The 25,257-nt window shown below is 33.0% G+C and overlaps 2 long non-coding RNA genes across 2 annotated transcripts; one reads left to right on the top strand and one right to left on the bottom strand.

The window, feature by feature from the left end:
• LOC143047786 (uncharacterized) lies at positions 1-12,249 on the bottom strand. The gene is made up of 3 exons (XR_012969660.1): positions 12,121-12,249; positions 7,690-7,792; positions 1-1,146 (listed from the first exon to the last, which is right to left on the bottom strand). It is a non-coding gene; the product is annotated as an uncharacterized LOC143047786 (long non-coding RNA).
• On the top strand, positions 12,118-25,209 carry LOC143047785 (uncharacterized). Its single transcript, XR_012969659.1, has 5 exons — positions 12,118-12,295; positions 16,552-16,692; positions 17,196-17,629; positions 19,610-19,778; positions 20,845-25,209. It is a non-coding gene; the product is annotated as an uncharacterized LOC143047785 (long non-coding RNA).
• Positions 25,210-25,257: the final 48 nt, after the last annotated feature.

Genomic DNA, 25,257 nt, shown 5'->3' with positions numbered 1-25,257 from the left:
AATGATGTAGCTTTTTTTTATTCCTGGTACATTAGCTTGAACATTTGCACCATCCTCTTTTGAGGAATATCAACTGGATACAAAAACGAAAGCCGTTTCTTTTCGGCTCTTTCTGCAAGATTACAGTATCTCATTGCTTCTTGATCATTTTTATAATGCTCTAAATATAGATGTGATAATTGGTAATGAGCGTTTGGATATTGTTTATCACAATCAGGTGCTCGATCAATAAACTGCAATAACAATTTGATAGCTCTCTCTGGGTCTTTTTCCCTATACTGGCATGCTATTCCGTACAAGGCTGACACATTTGTTTTGTCAAGATCATAGCATTTCTGGAAAGAATCTAGTGCCCTTTTTACCTGACATGTTGTAACATAAACTGCTCCTAGTTGGTAGTATAAACTTTTGAGCATGGATCTGTCGTCTCCTGTTAAATCAGCGTATGGCAAACGCTGATGTATAAATTCCTCGCCTGTTACAATTTTTGTTTTTTGGAAATCGAAATCGGAAAAATTTTCTGATTTGTACTTTGATAAGTTGGGGTTAAAAACAAGAATTGTTTTAAAATACTGAGTTAAAACGTCCCTTGGTCGTAATTTCAAGTACTGGTTTATTAAGTTTGACGTATTTTCTGGAGGTTGAAATTGACTAAATAGATGTTGTTCGGTCATTTCACCGTAAGAATATGCATGAAATGCAGGCTGTAAAAAATCACAATCATTCTCGTTATCAACCACATCTTTGTTGTAGTCTTTTAGAATGAGCCAACCATATAAGAAAAAATCGAAAGCCTCCATATATCGTTGCGCTGTTGGTGAATCAGGGTAAGCGGTAAACATAGCAGGTGTCATCCGACACTTTGGTCGTAAAAACACACTGTGTGCGTCGTTATTCTGTAAGACGAGCTGTTTCTTCATTTCTAATAGATTATTCACGCGGAGTTTAAAATTGGGGTCATCTCTTAGCAATCGTGTTATTTCTTTTTCGTCGTCAGGCATAGATAACTCGTTTACACCTTTTTTGTCGTCAGGCATAGATAACTCTTTTACATCTTTTTCGCCGTCAGGCATAGATAACTCTTTTATATCCTTTTCGTATTTCTTCCTTTTCTCTTGTTGTATCTGTGTGGATGAATTCATTTTTCTATAAAAAAACAAATGACTGTTAGTCTTTTTAAAAAATGAAAAAACACGTCATAAATTTCTTTTAAAACTATTCTAGTTTATAAACTTTTGAATCGTTTTAACTCTTTAGCAAGCATGATGGAGTTGACTCAATAAACGATAGTACACAGTCAGGTTTTTTATATATATATATATATATATATTTTCGAATCAAGCCATTCCGATCGATCTTTTTATAGTGTGTCTTTTTATATTGTAATGTTACAGGTTATGGTGAAGGTTAGCTGCTTTTAAAACGTTTAAACCCGCTGCATTTGTTTGTATCTGTCGTTAGTCAGGATCCTGTTGTTGGTGGTTGGCGTTAATTCATAAGTGTTTCTAGTTCCTCGTTTTTTTAAAGATTAGACCGTTGGTTTTCCTGTTTGAATAGTTTTACGCTAGTTATTGTGGTGCCTTGTATAGCTTGATGTTCGGTGTGACACAATACTCCGCGTTGAATACCGTACTTTGACAGAGTGACAGCAAACCGGATTTTTCTGCTGAGGTCGAACGAGCCCTGAACAGTTGAGCCAATATGGACACAACATTGAATCTTAAAAACAGTTCTGATTTTGGATTGTGATTGAATATTTGACACAGCATATGTTTGTGACACAAAATGAATGTAGTCAAAATACGGAAAAATTTTAAATTAGGCTTTTATGGACCAATATCCAACATCCAAAATCTTAGTACAACAAAAATAGATGAAGTTAGATATGATTTAATCACTGAAAACTTGTTCTCTAAAATTAAACATGATGTCATAATTATTGTTAGTCATGTTAATTGTCCAATTAAATCTCTGAATCTAGATGCTTAATAAATATATAATAAAATCATATGAGCTGGCCATGCCCCTAATCTAGATAATCATAGACTCTTTGGACATAAATGTTGACGAATTACAATACAGGCCGCTAAATTAAAAATTTCAATTTTAGACCCTTTAGACCTTATGTTTCAAAAACAGACTTAAATCCCAAAAACCATACACACAGAGTATTGGTATTGAACCCTTTAAACTAAAAACTCAGACAATAATCATTTAAAAAAAATACAATTACCACACAATTGTCCTTAAAAATTTACTGTCTATCATAATACTTTTCAATTACATAATTTCTGTCATAAGGAAAATAACTCAAAATGAAAATTTATGTTAAATGCATTTGAGTTATTGGGTATAAGAATAAATTAACTCATCACAGATACCAGAATAAAATTTTGTATTTACGCCAGACGCGCGCTCCGTCTACAAAAGACTCATCAGTGACGCTCGAATCCCAAAATGTTAAAAAAAAAAAAGCCAAATAAAGTCAGAAGTTGAAGAGGATAGAGGACCACAATTCAAAAACATATTTGCAAAATACAGCTAAGGTAATCTATTCCTGAGTTAGAAAAGCCTTAGAATTTAAAAAATTCAAAAGTTTAGTGAACAATTAATTTATATATGTAGGATATAGTATGAGTACCAATGAGATACCTCTTCATTCAAGTCACAATTTGTAAAAGTTAATCATTTTAGGTCAAAGTACGGCCTTCAACACAAAGTTTAAGCTCACACCTAACAGCAAACTTTAAAGGGCCCTAAAATATCAGTGTAAAACTATTCAAACAGGAAAACCAACGGTCTAATCTAAATGAGAGATTATAAACACTTATAAACCACATATTCAACAAACGACACTTATTGAACATCAGATTCCTGACTTAGTACAGGTGTAAACAAATGCTGCGGGTGTAAACGTTTAATAGGTACCCACCTATACCCTTATCTGAATCAATAGTGTAACATCACAAGGTAGAAAGACACACTATATAAAATCAGTTGCACACAAATGAACATACACAAACATATACAAAGATATAAACTTTATTTATGACACAATGTAAATACAAGATCAAAATAGCATAAGTGTTAGATGTTAAACGATTTCAGAAAAGCAATCATAACCTTGTACAAATGCTTTCAAAAAGAATAATGTACACAGGTATGAAAAATTTATTCATAGATGAGAACAGAAGTGAAAAATAATCATCCCAAACGCTTATCAAATCTGGTATATATAAAAAATAGAGACACGAGATATAACCACAAATAAGTGAACATTAATTAACAAAAAAAACATTACAAATTGTATCAACAGGTCAAATTAACACGAAAATACGAGTTGAGAGTACTCGCAGCTACTGAAAGCTATTCAAAAGCCAATATCAATTAATAATTTAAAAAAAATATACATCGGAGACTAAAATAAAAATAAACATATCCCAGGAATTAAGTATTTTCCTTTGAACAGAAATTAAGTAATTAATAAGTATTTCAAAAATCGAATTCTTCTGAGAATTCTGCACCTAAACAAAGAGAAAAGCTAAAATCTTGAAAATTGAACTTGACCTTTATTTAGTCACAACATATCTGAACTTGAAAACATTTCGTCAAAATGTTTTCATGTTAATGAACAAACACTTACATCCCCAAATCAACAACATAATTTTCTTTCGAAAATCAAAATTGCGAGAAAAAATTATGGTAAAAATCTAACATTCAAGGGCAATTATTTCTCTAATTAGGAGTTGACTGACGATTTTGACCAGCTCACACGTTTTCATAAATCTTGACTTTCAATGCTCTTCAAATTTGTACTTGTTTGGCTTTATAACTATTTTGATATGAGCATCACTGAAGAGTCTTATGTAGACGAAACGCGCGTCTGGCGTACTAAATTACAATCCTGGTATTTTTGATAACTATTTACACCATTTGGACGATGACACTGCTGGTGAACGTTTCGTCCCCGAGGGTATCACCAGCCCAGTAGTCAGCACTTCGGTTTTGACATGAATATCAATTATGTGGTCATTTTTATAAAAAAAACTTAGATTTTTTTCGAAAAACTAAGGATTTTCTTATCCCAGGCATAGATTACCGTAGCCGTATTTGGCACAACTTTTTGGAATTTTGGATCCTCAATGCTCTTCATCTTTGTACTTGTTTGGCTTTATAGCTATTTTGATATGAGCGTCACTGATGAGTCTCATGTAGACGAAACTCGCGTCTCGCGTACTAAATTATAATCCTGGTACTTTTGATAACTATTGCAACTTGAAGTTTCTCTCTATCTATTATAGCTTTCAATGCATAACGGATGAAAATTGTATGATATCGGATATGTCTTACATTGTAACAACAATCCTCTTTCCTTTCATGAATGTGACGTACCGAATTAGAATATTTACCGGATTTGTTATTACATAAGCAACACGACGGATGCCACATGTGGAGCAGGATCTGTTTACCCTTTCGGAACACCTGAGATCACCCCTAGTTTTTGGTGGGGTTCGTGTTGTTTATTCTTTAGTTTTCTATGTTGTGTCATGTGGAGTATTGTTTGTCTGTTTGTCTTTTTCATTTTTAGCCATGGCGTTGCCAGTTTATTTTCGATATATGAATTTGACTGTCCCTTTGGTGTCTTTTGTCCCTCTTTTCTTTTACAGGCAATAAATCCTGACAGATTTGACTTAAATGAACAATTTGTAGAACTCAAAATTTTCAAAATTCTTGTCCTGTTAGATTTTCTGTATTGATAACGTCGTTAAAACGAGAGAAACAACCTGCATATTACCCCCTATGAACTTTGTTTAGCTATGTCGGCCATATCTTATTTAGAAGGCAGGGTCATCGGATATATTTTTAAACTAGATAGTTTTTCTCATTACCTAAGTCAAATTCTAACTTACCTTAAACTTACTAGAGCAGAAACAATTGTTAACTACACCGGAAAAGCATCACATATGTCTAGCTTTCCCCGACTTTCTTTATTCGGCGAGACAAAAACTGCAAAACTAATGGCATCGTCCACTTTATGTGCCCACTTATATACCCTTACATCTGTTTTATACTGTGGCTAAATTTGTGTTGTAGCCACAATAGATATCCATAGTCCCCCTTTTTTATACACAATCAGAAAGTTTCACGTCTTGGTCGGTAAATATTTTATGTTAGTGTCAATAAATTTCGTGTTATTAGTTTAATTTTGTGATATTAGTTTACTATACTTACCATGCAGTATACAGTAGAAAACGTGTGTTACTAAATTTCGTGTTATTAGTTATCTATACTTACCATGCAGTATACAGTAGAAAACGTGTGTTTACTACACACAGACTAATATTAGACGTGTAAGATAAATGATTACTGTTCACAAACAACAAACGAGAGTCATGAGACGATAATAATTTGAAAGGGTTCGTATCAAAACACATTGTATCGATAAAAATAATTTAGTGACTCTGCTCTCTGAACTGCTAAATATCATCGTCGAGATCCGGAACTCCCCTATGTCTTCCATTTTTTTTTAAATCATATAAATGTTTCATGGTTTTCCAGATGTTGGAACATCCTGGCTGGATCCGTGCATGTGCAGCAATGTTTAAAAAAATCAATGTACCCAGTAAATAAATAATTAGTTCTACTCTTTTGAGAAGGTCCCTTATTTAAATGTCTCAATTGTAGACTATCGATTCTCAACTATCAATAATAGTTATTCATCTAACATGCCACGAGGAAGAAAAGTTGTGTATTATTATGAATCATGAGGTAAATTAATATGGTATTGCTTTTTTGTAAAATATATGACACATTTTTTTGTGTATACCAATAATTTTTCAATCTACTCACTTAGTACATAATTTTATTTATTGACACATACATAGTAATCATTGTAGGAAAGTTGTCAAATAAATGTAGTCATGATTAATGAACTCATATATATTGTACGCTAGAAAACAGTTTATAAGAACACTTCATTTCATAAAATCATTGGTAGTCGGATGTTGGTTCAAACAATACAAACTCATTTTTCTTTGTTCAAATTGAGATACAAAATTAAAGTGGTGGAACTGTATAGTACATAAGGGTATACATCTAAAAAATAAACACATCCTGAATGGAACGTTTGTCTGGATCATAAATTTTGGTACCCTCATGTTATATTTCTAAAATCTTTCACTATACCTGTTTTAGATTTCAGTGAACGTAGTGATCTATGTTTAATTGGTAAATATTATGTAAGGGATTTCTTTATAAAATACAATTGATTCAAACATTTTGTCAATTCATCCATCGATTCCGTCAGTATAATTAAAATATTTTTATCAATCGCAACTTGCATCGAATAACTCATACGATTACTTGAAAGTCAGAGGGTCACAAGATTGAGATTCCGAATGCAATTGTTAACCTTTACAAACTTTTTATTAAAAAAAAGGGAATATATAACGCCCTAATTTTTACAGAAATATTGATTATCGTCCTTCCCTACAGCTATATTACCCCTCTCAGTCGCTCCGTAATCCTCGTATTACGGCTTTGAGACGAGAGCAGGCATTATCAGCACAAATATTGATTATAGAGCTTGTAAGAAGATATGAATACGTTTGTACGGTATTTTGGTTTTAGAAAATATCGCGTTGGAACTTCGTCTATATTGTTTGACATGTTATCTGGGAGTTGATATTTTCAAAATTGTTTCAATTGCCAGAGCTCGTATCTTCAGATTTCAAAATGTGCCATTGTTTGCTTCTTCAAATTTCTGCCTTGAACGTTTCAATATTGTTTAATGTGTTAACCATCTTTATGTGGTGCATTGTGTCAATGCATTTTGATGAGCGCTAGTTATCATTATTTTCTAAAGAACAACTAAAGTGTCTTCAGTTATATCACATAAATTTCTTGACCTCATCATATATCATGATGAACATTTGATAACTATTTACATCACTGGGTCGATGCCACTGCTGTTAGACGTTTTGTCCCCGAGGGTATCTCCAGCACAGTAGTCAGCACTTAAGTGTTGACATGAATATCAATTATATGGCCATTTTATAATTTTTTTGTTTATAAAACTTTGAATTTTTCGAAAAACTTAAGATATTTTTATTCCAGGAATAGATTACCTTAGTCATATTTAGCACATCTTTTTGAAATTTTGAGTTCTCAATGCTCTTCAACTTTGTACTCGTTTGGATTCAAAATTATTTTGATCTGAGCGTCACTGATAAGTCTTATGTAGACGAAACGCGCGGCTGGCGTATTGAATTATAATCCTGGTAATTTGAAAACTATTTACACCACTGGGCCGATGCCACTGCTAGTAGTCGTTTGGTCCCCGACGGTATCAACCACACAGTAGTCAGCACTTCGGTGTTGACATGAATATCAACTATATGGTCATTTATAAATTTCCTGTTTATAAAACTTTGAATTTATCGAAAAACTAAATATTTTTTTTTCATATACAAGGAATAGATTACCGTACTGTAGTCGTATTTGGCACAATTTTTTAGGAATTTTGGTCATCAATGCTTTTCAACTTTGTACTTATTTGGCTTCATAATTCATTTGATGTGAGCGTCACTGGTGAGACTTAAGAAGACGAAACGCGTGTGTGGCGTATAGAATTATAATCCGGGTAGCTTTGATAACTATTCATGAACCTTAAATAAAGAAATATTCTACCTCTTAATATAAATGACAAGTATGATCAATGCACTCCCCCATTTTTCATCTGAAGACAGGGTATTAGGTGGGTTGAACGTTGTGTAGCTTTCTCTGGCTCTTCCTATAAATATATATATATAGAGTATACGTAATTGATTTAGACAGCAGCCAAATTAAACAACAAAATAAACTTTTTACCTCTAAAATTCAACCTACGATCTTCTAAACTGGACATGTCATATCAACATTTTACGTTTAATGTTTTAATCTTCCCAAGTCAAGCTATGATATATAGAAAACAATGAGCAGGATCAAGAACAAACCTCTAGTAGTTGTTTTGGTGTTTATTGACCATTTTTACAATACTTATACATATAACAGTAACGTTTAGCTGAAGTATGTATACATTACGGAATCATATTCACGAACCGAATTTCACTTTCTATTTTATGTCAGCTCGTACACTTCAATACAATAGTGTTTCTTGGCTTCAGGCTGAATTTTATAATAGGGATAAATTTTAAATTTTCTCTTTCCACATTTGCCAAAGTGTTCAAAACATGGAGAATTTCTATTTTTTGGGGTCCTTTAACTGCTGTTTGTGGACTTTCACTCTTTTAATTACAGAAACGTCACAAGTCATCTGGTTAACCGTAAGAAATGCGGCGAAAGTGCTAAGAGAAACAATGTTCGATTTATAATGTGATTTTTTTTTTGTGGTTTTTTTTTTACATGTATTTTCTGACTTTTTATTTATCAAAATATTTATATGAACATGCAATATGAGAGACAGAGAAATAAAACAAAATAATTATAAATTTCAAATACGAATATACTGTTGGCAATTGTAAAGAACGGTCACAAGATTGTCAATCCAGTATGTTAAGCTTTAAAGGATTCGTAAGATAAGGACATTTATTTGACACCTAACATAAAACGGTATGCTGCTTCATAACGGTGTTCCGTAAAGCACGTTGATTGATATGCAAGGCTATTCTGCATGAATTAATCTACAAATATATAAAAAAGAAGATGTGGTATGATTGCCAATGAGACAACTATCCACAAAAGACCAAAATGACACAGACATTAACAACTATAGGTCACCTTGCAGCCTTCAACAATGAGTAAAGCCCATACCACATAGTGAGCTATAAAAGTTCCAGATAAGACAATGTAAAATAGTTCAAACGAGAAAACATACGACCTTATTTATGTAAAAAGAAATGCACGAAAAACAAATATGTAACACATAAACAAACGACAACCACTGAATTACAAGCTCCTGACTTGGGACAGGCACATACATAAATAATGTGGCGGGGTTTAACATGTTAGCGGGATCGCAACCCTCCCCCTAACCTGGGACAGTGGTATAACAGTACAACATAAGAAAGAACGAACTATAAAAATCAGTTGAAAAAGGCTTAACTCATCAGATGGACAAAATACAAGTAGACGTGGCCCGGTACTTATACATCCCGACACAAAAAAAGACACGATGAACAGATCTGAGAGTACTCGTAGTTATCTGACAGCTAGTTCAAAGCCAATAACAACTAAAAACAAATCATGCAACTAAGACTAAACTATCAATCCGTACGAATCCAACATCCAATGGATTTAGTGTAAAGACGTCATAAACACCCAGAGAAAAACATGACATTGTGCAATGCCAAGTTACAGGTATCGACAGATTGTAGATCCATGCATGTGTATATACATATAACATACTAGGAATATTTAGTTAGCTTTTAATTTACTGATAAAAAAATCAATATTTATACCAATAAAAACAATATTCAATGATCTTATTACAGTGTTGAATAGGTAACCTTTTAGAATAAGTTTATTTAAAGGAGCGACAAGTTTACATGGATCATTTCTAAATTTTCGGGCACGGTTAACAACATTTCCGTAAAAATGAGGATGTGCTATCCCGTTTGAAATAAGTTTTCTACAGGTACAACCAAACTTCAAAACCAAATCTTTATATCTATGGAAAAATTTAGTAAAGGTTTTAAGTAATTTATGGTAACGATATTCCTGGTTTAATAAAGAACATTTTCCACTTTCATAAGTTAAAAGCGGCTAGTTTTGATTTAGAAAAGCTATTACTTGTCTTACGTAAACGATAAACCAGATGTTCCAAGCTTAAATTTTCATCAATATTAATTCCAATTAATTTGACAGAAAGAACTCTCTCAATACAGGTTTCGTTGACTGTAAGAAATAAGAGACACAGCTTGCATTTTACCCCTTTGGAACATGATTAGCCATATCGGCAATCTTGGTTGTGGCAAAGTTTGGTTAAATTTGGTTCACTAATTTCAGAGTAGACTATTTTTGTAAAAGAAAACGACAACAATCACGACGGGGGCAGACAACACGACGGACAACATCTACAGACAACGATCGACGGATGCTTGTAATGAAAAAAGCTCTTTCGTTCATATTGAAATTCATAATTTCAGAAAAGCATATAATTTCTGAAATATAAATGTATTTAAAATTTAATATTCTTGTCACTTAAATAAGTGACATGCATTAAAACTGTTCCAGGTCCCCCTCTCCGGGAGGTTTGTTTAATAAGCGTATAAATTCTGGAGTAAAATACAACAATGCAAGTTACAAGATTAGGACTTGCCTCAAACTAACTAGCGCAGAAACAATTGTTAACTACACCATGTACACCGGCAAATCAACAGAGGCCTATGTTTACCTTTCCACGACTATCGTCGTTGGCGAGAAAAACATCTGCAAAATAAATGGCATCGTAGACTTTCCATGCCCGTGTTAATGATCTTACACCTGTTTTATACTGTGGCTAAATCCACGTTGTACCCACAATATACATGTATTCATAGTCCCCCTTTTTATACACAATCAGAGAGTTTCACGCCTAGATCGCTTAATATACAATATCAGGTCAATGAAAGAAAAATATAACCTTTTTTGCATGAGCTGAGAAACTGGAGAAGGGCGAGGTTCTACCGAGCCCTTCCCCCGTTTTGCGACCAGTATACAAAGTTTATATTTTTAATGACATTGACCTAAATATTGTTTTTATACTGCAACTTAAACTTTTACATTGGTAGCTTTTTAAATCGTAACACAAATGTCAAACTTTTTGTCATCCCTTAATGAACCCCTGATTGTAGAGAAAGTGTTCCGTGATGAAATTAACATTATACAAAATATAGCTATGTTACTATATAAAAATGATAGGGAGCTATTTTTCAAGGAGATAAACTGTATGTGTCCTCATTATTATTATTGGGACAACCAATGGGTACTTTGTTTGGATAGTTCATTTTTACAATTAACCAAACAACGAATATATGATCAAGCTAAACAAGAGTTGCATTTTACGCTTGAAACATCACCAAAGTGTAGATTATATAAGTTTATTGTGTCAAATGTAGAATTACAATTTTATTTACAAAAATGTATTCCTGTAATAGCTCGTAAATGGATAACGAGAATTCGCCTGTCCTCACATAATCTATGCATTGAAACTGGTCGTTTTTATGGAATAAGTATAAATAGTAGAATGTGTATTGTGTGTGATAAAAATGTAGTAGAGGATGAATTTCATTTTATTTTACAATGTACAAATTATAATGATATACGTAAAAAGTTTATCAAGAAATATTATTGGACTAGACCGTCAACTTATAAATTAGTACAATTGCTTTCTGTTAAAAACACTAAGGAACTCTGTAATTTAGGAAAGTACTTACTCTTTGCATTTAAGTGCAGGAATAATATTTAAGATCTATATGTTTATTATATGTAGTATGAAACTCACAAACTGTATAATATGTAACTGATATTTCTAACGTTTGTTATTTATGTGTATGTTAACGCTATACAACTTGTAAACTGTATATTTATGCATATTATACTGATAAACTGTATTGTTTAAAGTAAATAAAGAATTGAGTCCTCATTTTATACAACTTTCAAATGAGGCAAAATTTGTTTGGTTATTCACTAAAGAAAATTTGTCTGTACTTAAATATTTAGGGAGCTACATTATTACATGTCTAGATGTTAGACGAATTGTTAATTAATGTATGTAATAACAATGATAATTATAATGGTTTTATAGTTTTGATCCTGCCTGGAATTAAATGTATATGATTTTATAGAATGAAGATAATAACATCTGTCTGAACTTTTTTTTTTTAATGTTTCATTTTATTTTATAACAATGTTTTCTGTTACAAATCATGATGTATTGTGTTATGTGTACATGTTATGTTGCCCATCAAGGGCCCATGATTAGAATAATAAAATATTCTAAAAATATTCTATTCTACATTTAGGAAATAAACACAACTAGTTGCAGTATAAATATTTTTATTTTAGATTTAAAGTTGCATCATGCCAAATGCACACTAAGATTAGATGCTGAAATGACTGTTATTAGTTATTTGTACTTACCGTGCAGTATACACAGTTATACAGTAACTAATGAAATCAATGAAAAATCAGTGTCTGCAAGGTCTTTGTCAAAACTGAGTGATTCTGAAATTTTCCACTTAGTAAACGTGTGTTATTACACACATAATGACTGCGTGATTATCACGTGAAAGACTAGATGTCGGTGAATCATGAAGTAAGTTCATATTTTAATGCGTTATTGTGAAAGATATTAGACATTTGTGTATGATAAATATTAATTTTCAATCTATTCACTTAAGCTTAGTACATAATTTTATTTATTGACACACATTCTATATACTGTATAAACATTAATTTTCGTGGGGTTAAAATTTCGTGGTTTTGTATCCAAAAGTAAGTTCGTGGGGATTAATTTTCGTGGTTTTAAGTTTAGAAAAAAAATATACAAATGTCACTTTATAATTGACAATACTCAATAAAACTGATGTGAACTTTTGCCGTTGGGAAAAATCAATAATTGCATTTCATAGTAACAGTGAGCACTAATCAAGTGTTGTAACCTGCACACGCTAATTGGCTGTTACACACCTTTGATGTTTTATCCAAGGACAATGATTGTGTAATAAATGTATTACAACTTGAGGGCATTACAGACGCATTAGACTGTTAAATGACATTGATTGACAGTTTTTGGTGATTATTAATTACTGTACAAACAAAGGATTAGGATTATCATCTGACTTAAAGAAAACCTTTCAATATCGATGTCTAATCAATTAACCTATTTATTTCATTGTCTGCATTTATGTTCATCAATTATATAATATCAATAAGATTTAGTCAGATCATAAAATAATGTAAATCTACAGTTAAATTTTCGTTGGGGTTTTAATTTCGTAGAAATTTTTTATCCACGAAATAAACGAAATTAAATCCCCCACGAAAATTTGTGCTTTTACAGTATATATATGTGACGAAAAAGTGTTTGATTGGTTAGTTTGCCGTGATGCAACTTGAACTCAAGTGTGTATTCTTGTGTGTGTGCTGTCTTGTTTGGTGTCTACGTTTCACTTGTACACGGAACGACAAATGCCAAGTATACTCTTTAACAGGTTTACCCTAAAAATCTGTGGTAGCGTGATTAAGGGAATCCTGGTTACATAAATAAATAAATGGATCCTGATATAGTCTGAACGAAGTCTTGCAAGTTAACATAAACAGATAAACACAAAGTCGATTAAAAGTTCAATACTGTATTATTCAAAAATCCAAACTACATGTAACAGTAATATAAGTTTACAACATCTAAACTGCAGGCTCAACAATACGGTGGTATAATCATAAATCGTAAGTACACACCTCTCGTACACAAAATCGTCTCCCCTCCTCGTATATCGTATCTCGTCTATCTTCTCACTATCTATTTCTCTCTTTTATACTACTCCAGTATTCTGATACCAATATGGTTAAATGACTCTGAACAAAGAAATATTCTACAGGAGCTATATTACAAAAGCCCGGAGCCCGGAGCTAAGGTCAACCGACACTGAGGTCAACCGAGGCACCTGTATAAACAAAGCAAAGGGGTATCAGCTGATTAACATGATTGATTTGACATTTAATCTGATTGAAGGCGATAAAAATAGATTGTAAGGAATTACTTTATAACGGTTAATGAGAATAAGTAATCTAATTATACCATGATAATTAAAATCCAATGATGCATGTAATAAACGAAAAACGTTACACAGCCCCCCTCTTAGCCCTGAACTTCCACTTTTCAGTTTATGCAGCATGAAAAATATAATAAAACTATAAAAATTACTCATCTCATAACGATATTCTAACTATTCCTTGAACACCAAAAAAACTTGGGATCCAAGAGTAACCTAAAAGACAAAATAAAATTTGTTCCGATTGACACCAATCAAAAAGTTAGGGTCACAGGTTCCAAATGTTCATAATAAACTTTAAAATAGTTTTGCGAACAAAATTAAAGTCTATGTAAAAATAAGAATAAGCACCTATCAAAATAAAAAAAATATTAAAAAATATATATATTTGCTAACTAGTGCTTTTAATGATATATTTTAAGTCTACAATTTTTTTTAAGATTTAAAACTTTTAAAACAACAGAATTTACTGTTCTTTAAAAAAAATGTAGTTAATCATTGTTTAAAGGGCTCCGTGACACCATAACAATATGTTTAGGGTCTCATGCACCAATTTGTACTTTTAAAGGGCTCCGTGACACCATAACAATATGTTTAGGGTCTCGTGCACCAAATTAAATTTAAATTTCGACTATAAACAGTCACAGAAAAACTTCTGCATAAAACAAAACAGTCACAGAAAAAATTCTGCATAAACTAATATAGTTTACACAATAAATAAACAATTGTTCATAAAGTCACTTGGTTCTTTCACTATCTTCTTCCGTTGTTTCATTTTTTCTTTTTCATTAGGCCGTCCGTGCCCGGATGACCGACACCTGGCCTCTGGTGTCGATCTCCTCTACGTAAATCTGTCTCTCGATAATCTCTACGGTCCCCTTCTCGGTTCCGGAAATTCTGGTGGACTATTTTTAAACATCGGAGATCTGCCTCTTCCACGCCATCTATCACGGTTATAAAATCGCACTCGGGACTCTATACCGTTATTCCGTGGGTAATTATCAGGAACATTATTTCTGTCGACATTTTCTCTTCGTGTTACTTCTGCTTCTGTAGTTACATCTTCATCACTATACCAGTCTTCAACTTCAAATATCGGCCGCTGAACTGGTTTGAAATGCTGGCTAACGAGATCCTTCTCTCCAATTCTTAAGCATTCATCCTGCACAGAATTATTTACCGGCTCCTGCAGGGTATTAGGTCTGGTTCGCTTGACAGCAAGGCGAAAATCCTCTGATTGTCCGCAATTGTCAAGGATCGCGTTAATAGACTTCTCTACAATCTCAGGATTGCCTGGATACGCTCTACGGTACACATATATAATTATTTATTCACTGCTGGAAAGTTGCCAAATAAATGCAGAAGGCTTCATATATGAACTCATAGATATTGAACGCTAGAAAACTCAGTTTGGTGTTATTTGAGAACACTTCATTGTTTATAATCACGCTCGTCGAATGTCGGTTCAAATTAGACAAACTCATATTTCTATGATCAAATATTCCATCAAAATTGAAGTGGTGGAACTGTATAGTACATAAGGGTATACATCTACAAAGTAAACACATAATGGAAACTTTTGTCTGGATCATAAATTTTTGAACCCTAATGTTATATTTCTAAAATATTTCGCTATACCCGTGATTACAGTGACGATTTAGATTTTAGTGAACCGTTCAACGAAGTCATCTATGTTTAACTGGTAAATATTATGTCAGGGATTTTGTGTTTACAAATTTTAAATCAAAACCTTCTGTAAATTCTCCCATCAATACAAGGATGCCGACAATCTTATCAAAATATATCTATCAATCGCAACTGGCATCCAATAACTCATAAGATTACTAGTATATCAATATCAGAAGGATTGAGATTCGTATGCTTTTATCAAATTTTAGAAACCTTTAAAAAAAGAGAGATATATAACGCCCTAATTTTCACGGAAATATTGATTATCGCCCTTCCCGACAACTATATCACCCTGCTCTGTCGCTCCGTAATCCTCGTATCACAGCTTTACAGAGCATTATCAGCGACTATATAGCTTGTAAGTTGATATGAATACGTATGTTCGGTATTTTGGTTTGAAAAAATATCCCGTTTGAACTTCGTTTATAATGTTTAACAGGTAATGTCTGGGATTTGATATTTCAATTGTCAGAACTCGCACCTTCTGACTTTAAAATGTTTCATCTTTCGCTTCTACAACTTTTCACCTTACACGTTTCAATATAGTTTAATGTGTGTATCATCTTTATGGGGTGCATGATTTCAATACACTTTTATGCTAGTTATCATTTTCAACAGGGTTTTAAAAAAAACATTGATTATTGATTTGGGAATGCAGGGCGGTGAGGTGGACGGGATGCTGCCAAACAGCCAGTGGTCCGTTAATTAACATGAAAACGCTTTGATGCAATCTCTTTAAATCTATATTTAAGAATTGAATGCTTCTTTTTGTTATTACTTCATTGGGGTGTAAAAACGTTGACCGAAGTACATTTTAAAAATGTGCGCACGGTCAACGCATTTACAACCCTATGAAGTTACAAAAAGAAGCATTTAATACTTACAATTACATTTTTTAGCTAGGATCATGAAAATACGAATTTTATCATATTTTTTTTCATTTAATTCACTGGTGCACTTTATTGTGGGACCTCGTGTTATGAAGTTTTATTGAGTAATGCAATTGCTTAAGGAATAACACTAGATGTGCAGTTAGCCAATCAGAATAACGTGATATAGTGAAACTTACATCTAATGTAATTAAATGTTGTTATTTTGTCTTTTTTAGAAAACATGCATTTGATTATCCATTATGAGATATAAAAGTCTGAGTGATTATAAATGGACTGCCACTATATACAATTAAAGGACAAGATTCCTGCAGAATTAACAGGTGAAATTTTGCAGATTCCTGGTTCTTCATTTCAAGGTAAAAAAAACACGTGACAGCTTTATACAAAAATAGTATTGTTGAAATATTAGTTTGTCGTTTGTTGTTTTTGACATTTTGAGGGACCAGAACTGAATTACCTCCATTTGTCTGTTTTTATGAAGAAGCTTATACTAGTTTGCGATTTTATGAAAATACTTGTAATGTAATGCATCACCTTGTAAGAGTAATTTTGATTGAAAAAAAGGGTTTTTTTTCAAAACCATGTATTAAATCAAATAATTTAAATGCATTGCTTTACCGCTTTGGGATTGTTACAATAGATGTGTAAAGTTGAAGAGCATCAGCAAGTTCCTTTTTTATAAGTTATACTCACTCAAAATAAACAGATAATCAATACTATGAATGGAAGAAGATAAATATTGATTAAAAGAAAGAAACAAAAACTGTTTTTATTAGTTTCACAAACTATTTTTTGTCAAACATTATATATAATCAATGGAGAAAAAACTTGATCTCTTTTATCATAAATCTATTTACAGTTTCCAAACCTGATTTAGACGACGACAAAAAGAGATGGCTGATAGTTGGTATTTGTCTAAATTCTATCATTACACCTGCTTTAAGGCAGTATGTTGCTGTAGAATTAAACAGCTTGTACAGTTCTATACAGCTGGTTCATGGCATACGTAATCAAATGTTTCCAAATCATTTAAAGAAATATCCTCCGACTAACAGAGATCTCAATTACGAAGCAGTTAATAACAATAAAAACATACCATATATCCGCGGAAAGAAGGATCTCTCTAGTTACAATTATGATATACAAAATGGAGTTGACTTTTCAAAGTTGTTTTTGGTTACTCATATGGCCCACTTTACTGGGTTCGACCACACATGTGACTCTTCAGCACTTCTTGGCCTCCTGATAAACATAGATACATTTCCACCTAATGTAAAAAAGGTTGCAGAAAAGGTTCGTATAATAAAGGATTGTAGTCAAGCATTATCATAATCATAACATTAAACAGTGCTCACAATCAAGTTTAAGATGCGCCCTTCCTAATTCCCATGTTTTATTTATTAATCGGTTTCCTAGATGTTTTTAAATTTTTCATTACTGTTGTTGAATGCCATAGAGCGTTACTCTTTTGTATGATATGTTGATCCCGAAAGACTGACCATCAAATATACAAAGTGTTTTTTACATTTGCTCATATTTTTCCTTCTAGCTATTCAGGAGCATTTTACCCGCCAAAAATTATTTGTCTCACTACAAAACATACAATTTTGTGGTAACTGTCTTTATCTTGCTTCAGTTTGTACTTTCCAAATTCTTGTAGTTTAAAGGTTTGCTTGGCTTGCTTTGTAATTTAGATTGACATCTGCAATCAATATAAAATAAATAAACCTGTATCAATTTTACTTAAATTTGATTGGATGATATCCTGGAAGTTAACTCAGCACAATATATGATAATTGCAGATGACAGTCTTATTTACAATGCTTGAGCAAACGTTTATACAAACGAAACAAGTATGCCAACTAAAGTCTTACTCTACAAACAGTAAGACATTACTATTAACACTTGTTCACCCAGAGTGCTTATGAAAGTTATGACATTTTAACTTGGCAACTCTCCTCTTGAGATCATCGGCAACTACATGTTGATAAAATATGCTTAAACAATGGAATGGTAGGGAAAACACAATATAAGAAACAAATAAACATCTATGAGACGGATGTGTGCCCGGATTACACAATCCTTCACTTACAATGTTGGTGCAAGCATTGACTATTGTCTACAGGTCATAAGATATCAAAATTTAAGTGTATTTGGACGTTTTAAATTGCAAAATGTGATGATTCTATTTTCACGTTCAATTTTGTGCTATCTTCCTTGTTCATTGATATATTTATATTTGTTTCTTAAACTTGTAGAGTTTAATTATTGCTTGAATACAGAATCTCAGATATTAATATAACTCGCGGAAAGCAAGACATAGGCATTGATATTCTGGCGACGGTATTGGCGTCAACAATTATGCAGTTATATGTTTCATTTAGTTTGATAGGAACCACTTTTGTGATATATCATTGATATTCATTGTAAAGTTGCATTACTAGCAGGACATATAACTTTGACGCCAGTTTCTGGTCCCTAGGTCATGGTCTAGCAACTTTGATTAAACTAGCAATTGAAAGAAGGAAGTCAATAAAACTGACAAAATCAAACGCTATCAACCAACGAATCGGGTAAAAATATACCGCAATATTCGTGACTTGGCACGAGCAATTCCTATGAAACATTGTGTTATAGCTAGGATAAACTCAAACACTGAATAACGTCAAGATTCATACGACCAAAAACTATAATTGCTCAAAGACAAATAAAGAGATTATTAAAAAGCAAATAAACAGATACATAACTAGACACTATAACTCAAACCTGACTTGCATTATTTGTGAACTAGACTAAATATTAATATCTAAGGTCCAAGTATATCAAAGTTTCAAGAAAATATGATAAGATTCTATTCTGCTCGAATCCGTCAAACATTTGATGGTTGAAACGAACTATCATCAAAAACTTTGACCAGAAAAACTTGTACAAATGAACTGGGAAGGGCAACATGGCATCAGAGTATGAAACGGTACCAGATTTCCTTTCTCATAAAATGCAAATAATTGTTTTATTCGAGAAACTGTGTACATTTCGAAAATGTGTATATGTTGTGTTCAACTGTAAATTCATTAAGATGGACATTTATAAGTTCTAAGTTTACATTAATCATTTCAAAAAAAAAAACTGAGAAATTTCAATTAAGAAAATGTACTATCCACTTTTAATCGTATCCATAACCTCGTAAAATCTATAAAAAAATTATGTTCAGTATAAATGTAAACATGACTGAAAACGAATCATTGCGTGTCATGTAATTTACTTTATTTGTAGATACGATCAGATATAAGAAATCCTTGGGCGCATTGTAATTTTACAGAATGGGACTCCATAAAATATCTTTCGTCTTTCCAAATGATGAATCAGTTGATAAAGAATCTAAAATTATCAGCTACAGATGAAAATAGCTTATTAGGAGAACTGAAGATCTGGGAATCAAACGGTAATCTACGTTTTAAATAAGTATTGATGTTTTATCTTCTAGTTTTCATCAGATCCATATCTTCTTTCCTATAGCAAAATTACCCGACTTTGATAAAACTAGTATGTATTGCAGAACCTTTGTTAATTGTAAAAAGTCCTCATTTTATATTGGTTTGGAAGAGAAGAAATGACCACCCGATGTCTTTCTTGATTCTTATTGTTTAATAATAATATTTCGGTTTATACGACTTTTGTGGACACATCTCTTAAAATAAATAAAGTACGTTCAGTACCGCTGTTCAATTGTCATTAATCGATTATATAAGCGAAAACAAATTCGGGTTACAAACTAAAACCGAGGGAAACACATCAACTATAACATGTATAAGTTAAAAACAACAGAAACACTGAACTACAAAAACAAAGGCCAACATACACAAAAGCGGACGATTTGGTAACAAATAAAAATAAAAAATACTTTTCATCCGGTTCTAGCTCCCTTTTTAGCGCGTGTTAATATCTCAGTTTTTTGTTAGTCATTACTGCTTATTCGATTGATGACATTTCAACATCTAGTGTTAACTAGTGTTGACACTTGTAATTTATGAATATATTCGTCTCTCTCTGTCTTTAAACTCTTCGTGTTGCTTAGATGTTTTAGTACTCAGAATACATTTTGTTTTGTAATAACTTACAACGCTCAAGGAATATAGACTCAAACATAGGCCAGGTCTAAACATTTTATGCATTTTGTCTTCTGTTTCATTCAAAATAATAAAGAAAGATACAGTAAAGAAGTCACAAATGAAATATAATCAATTCAGAAATGCTCTCATTTATTTTGGAATTACAGTTGATTCATTTCTAGAGGCCACCTGAAAGTTACAGATCAAATAATACGTGCGCTTTATTGTCCATGTTGTCTTTGAATTAGGTTATTTCATTGTGTCATCGTTTATGCATTACAAAGAATGAACGAGTTATTATAATTGTATTCGTATCTTTTACTTTGAAAGCCGAATTGTAAGGTATATGTACTGACATAATATAACTGCACAAATTTGGTATTTATATTTTTTCTCTAGGTATCCAGTTTTTACAAGGGAACACAATAGGACTTGATTTATTGGAGGAAATTACAAAACATACTACGGCACTCGCCAAGTATGTCCTAAAGGCTACAGATGAAACCGATAAAAAATTTCACGAAGGAGAAATTAAGTTGCGCACAGTACAAAATGAATTAAGCACTTTCACTCAGCGCATTCGGCAAATTGAAAGTAGTCAACAAATATGCTCCAACAATATTGCCAACAATAAAGAAGATATTTCAGGATTAACTGATAAAACTGCTTGTATCGTGAATATCCAAGAACAAAGTATCAAGAAGATTGAAGAATCTTTTAAAACTTCACAAAAGGCACTAGATGGGATTGAAAACTTGAATACGCAAACAAAGGAAATGAAAGAAAATGTCTACTCTTTGACAGAAAATCTAAACAGCACAAATGAGAATATATCTGAGATTAAAGAAGATATCGAAAACCTCAAGTACACTTCAAGTGTCAGACCAGAAGGGAAGGTTTATTTTTATCCACCCGACCGCATTAAATTCTTTGTTGGTCGTACACGTGAGATAGGCTCCATTCAAGAAAACTTCTTGAAAAGAAAAGGGGAACAATATACATATGTGGTTTGTGGATTGGGGGGATGTGGTAAAACAACAGTAGCAATAGAATATTCTTGGCAATTTCAAACATTTTACCCAGGTGGTGTATTTTGGGTTTCCGCAGAGTCAACTGAAACGTTAGAAACATCAATATCAAATCTCGCAATTGATATTAATACAATAGGCACAACCGCAAAAGAAACACTTTTTCGAACCCTAAAATGGATAGCTTCTTTACAAACACAGTGGCTTCTAGTTGTAGACAATGTTGATGCTGATGAGCTTTTAGGCAATACAAAAGAACTATTGCTTGGATCATGGAAGAGAAACACATTAGGACATATACTCATAACATCAAGAAGAGAACCACAGCAAGTTGAGGAATCCTTACAGATTAACGAATGCAATTGCCTTTACTTAGATGTACTGACGAAAGAAGAAGGGTTGATTTTTATGAAAGCACGAACGTGTAGAAACAAGAATAATGAAAATGAAACAATCATTGAACTCATTGAAGAACTAGGGGGTTTGCCTCTTGCACTCGAACAAGCTGGAGCATACATTAAGACTAAAAAATGTACATTTATTCAATATATGGGTAAATTTACTAAACTCCGACAGAAGTTATTGAATGCTATACACGTAAAGACAAGCCAGAACATTGGAAAAGCAAGGCTAGCTGTAAGAACTACGTGGCAATTAAACATTGAGTACATTCAAAAACAATCTGAGGAGGAAGGTCTAGGAACTACTGCTGTTAAAATTATGGAAATTGCGTCTTTTTTATTTCCTGACGATATACCGGTTCAAATTATCAATAATGGTTCACCTTTATTAGAAGACGAAGAAATTTGCGAAGCACTGCAAGATACATTTGGAGTTAAACAAATCACAGAAATACTAACAAGGTTTTCGCTTTTCCAGCAATATCGAGAAGATGCATTGTCGGTTCACAGACTTGTACAAGAAGTTATCAGAGATACCATACAAGATTTAAATCATGTCAAAAGAATTTTACATTTTGCCGCTAGAATGATCAACAAAGCACTCGAATCTGTATTCTCCCCATATAAAGCATTATGTGTTGACAAAACCACCGCCTCGGAAAGGGGATCTCTCTATCTATGGAGTAAAATAGCTTTAAATTCGAATACTTTGAAAAACCATATACTGAACTTCACCAGGGACAAAAAGATTGACTTTACATTGTTTTTGAACATAGAAATTGCGCGTCTTTTTCATACAACAGCGGTATTTCATAGTGTACATCAACGCCAAGATGAAGCCCTAGCAGATCAAGAGCAACTATTAAATATAATGACTGCTATTGACATTTCACAAGATATATGTACAGAATTTACTTCAGTCAAGATCCCTCTACTGGAGAAAGAAAGATCTGTAATTCAGGATTGTTTGTCAGCAGTTTTGTCATTTCAGTCTGAAAAGAGAGGAACAGATGAAACAGAAATGTTGAGGAAGAAGGGAAACGAAGCATTTAAGGATAACAGATATCATGATGCAATTCAGTATTACAGTGAAGGTATACGATTCTCCAAAGAAGACCTCGTCGATGTAAGGTTATTTTCCAATCGAAGTTTAATGTACCTCAAAATTAACGATTATGAAAATGCATTGAATGATGCAGAAAAATGTATTATTCTTGCTCCTACACAATGGAAAGCACATTGTTGGAAAGCTTATGCTATGGCAAACTTAGTGAAAAACGGTGACTTGCCCGCTGAATTTGAAAAAGTAGGTCTCGCATCGGCATGTATTGCCGCTGAACTAAATGACGAATGTTTACTAGAATACAAAATGAAAATACATTACCCTCTTGTTGTTTTCAAGATCATTCAAAAGTCAGATGATCTTGGTTTGGAAATATCGTCATTAGAACAACGTCCATACACTTCATTATTGTTAAAGAGCGGCTATTACAGGCTTTCAGATCCTGTCGTTACTACACAAAGTCTTCAGATCATAGGAATAGAAAACAATGTTGAAATTTACCTAAAATATTGCCTTCTCATAATAAGACAGCCTGATTCTTCCTTTGAAATATCATTTCAGCGTGAAAAACAAATACATATTCATTTTGAAAATGTGTCATTTGTGTCAGAAAGCGCCCAAATAGGAGTCCTCTCCAATGCAATTGCCACATTTTATAGATGTAAAATATCGAATGGACCGAAAGGTTGTGATGATTTTCCTCAGTGCAATGGTGGCTCAGGGTGTGTGAGAGAAGCAGGAAAATGTAACAGAGAAGGAGAAAATGAAGGTTTTGCTAATTTCGCCAGTGGTCAGGTCGGTTATCCGGGGATATGGGTTGGCTCTGGAGGTAAATTGATTGTTCAAAACTGTGTCCTGGATAGATGTGGCGGTGGGGGAGTATTAGCTGACGGAAATAAGGCTTGTCTGGAAATACGACATTGTACAATACAAAATATGAGGCAAATGGGAGTTGAAGCAAGAAATGGTGGAATGGTGAAGGTCGAAGACAATGTTATTATTGATAATCAGTTTCATGGAATTGCAATTGGACCAAGAGGTTATGCAGTAATAAGTAGAAACCTTATTCAAGGCAATGGACAGGAGGGAATATTTTGTGGTGGAATGTTAAATCCAAATAGTAGTCATATGCTTGAAATGAAGTCAGATGAAACATCTCAAGCAATTATCACCAAGAACACTATCATTCAGAACGGATTATCTGGGATGTCATTGGATGGTGGTACTTACGAAGTTTCTGGAAATAAAATCATAGACAACTGGCTTTGGGGAATGATGATTAAATCAAGATCATCGGTGTATATAGTAGGAAATGATATTTTTGAAAACAAATGTGGTGGAATACGAATTGGAACAAACTATTCGGCGTCTGTTATTATTGATGGCAACACCATACGGGATCATACAGGGCCAGACATTTTTGCTATAAATTCCTCTGAAATGGGGTTGACAGACAACGCAAAGACTATGATGGAAAGCTGGTTTGCCAAAATGCAGTTTGCAGAGGAACGGTTAGAGTATTCAAGACCCCCAATTATCACTAACCGAAATATTAGAAGAAACAATAACACTAGATTCCATCACCCGAGAAATGCAGTTCAAATTTTTCAAACATGTTGCTCCTGTTACCATTCATCCTTTCAGCTTAAAAAATGTAGTAATTGTGGAACAGCTACATACTGTTCGAAACAATGTCAGACAAGGCATTGGAAAAAACACAAGCACATGTGCAAACTCTTAAATAAAGAATACACCATACAAATCCAAATGAAAGACACAAAACCTATTATGGAACCTGGAACTGTAAGAACTTTTAATTCGTCATTAAAAGGAATAATGAAGGGACCTAAACCAAATCCGCGAAGTACAAGCAAATTTATCGTCAAAGTTCAGTCAGGTCAAGAATATGGATGCGTTAATCCTAAAAAGACTTTAACCTTATACGATCAAAGTGTGACACTAGATATAATGTTTTCTAAGTCTGAACTTTATTATTTAGTTAACGAATGTGGCATTCTTGCTGGATCTACACTGTCAACAAAGAAGATATTTTGTTGGGCATCTTATAAGGACAGTGGTTCTATTCTGTGCATTCATACGGACAACTTACCACCATTTCAGTCGTGGTAATTCAGATATTAATTACTTTTTATTATCTACTTTAGAGCACCAAATTCAAACTGTTTAAAGAACTGACAAAGGTTTTCAGTCTCTGGTAATTGATAAATTGTATAGCTTGCAATTAAATTGATTAAAAATGGTTATCTCACAACTAGCCTATAAATGAATCATGATCTCAAGCATTGTGAAAGACAAAGCT

The sequence above is a fragment of the Mytilus galloprovincialis genome, chromosome 10 (genome assembly GCF_965363235.1).
Source record: "Mytilus galloprovincialis chromosome 10, xbMytGall1.hap1.1, whole genome shotgun sequence".
Classification (NCBI taxonomy): domain Eukaryota; kingdom Metazoa; phylum Mollusca; class Bivalvia; order Mytilida; family Mytilidae; genus Mytilus; species Mytilus galloprovincialis.
This window is presented reverse-complemented; position numbering and strand designations above follow the sequence as displayed.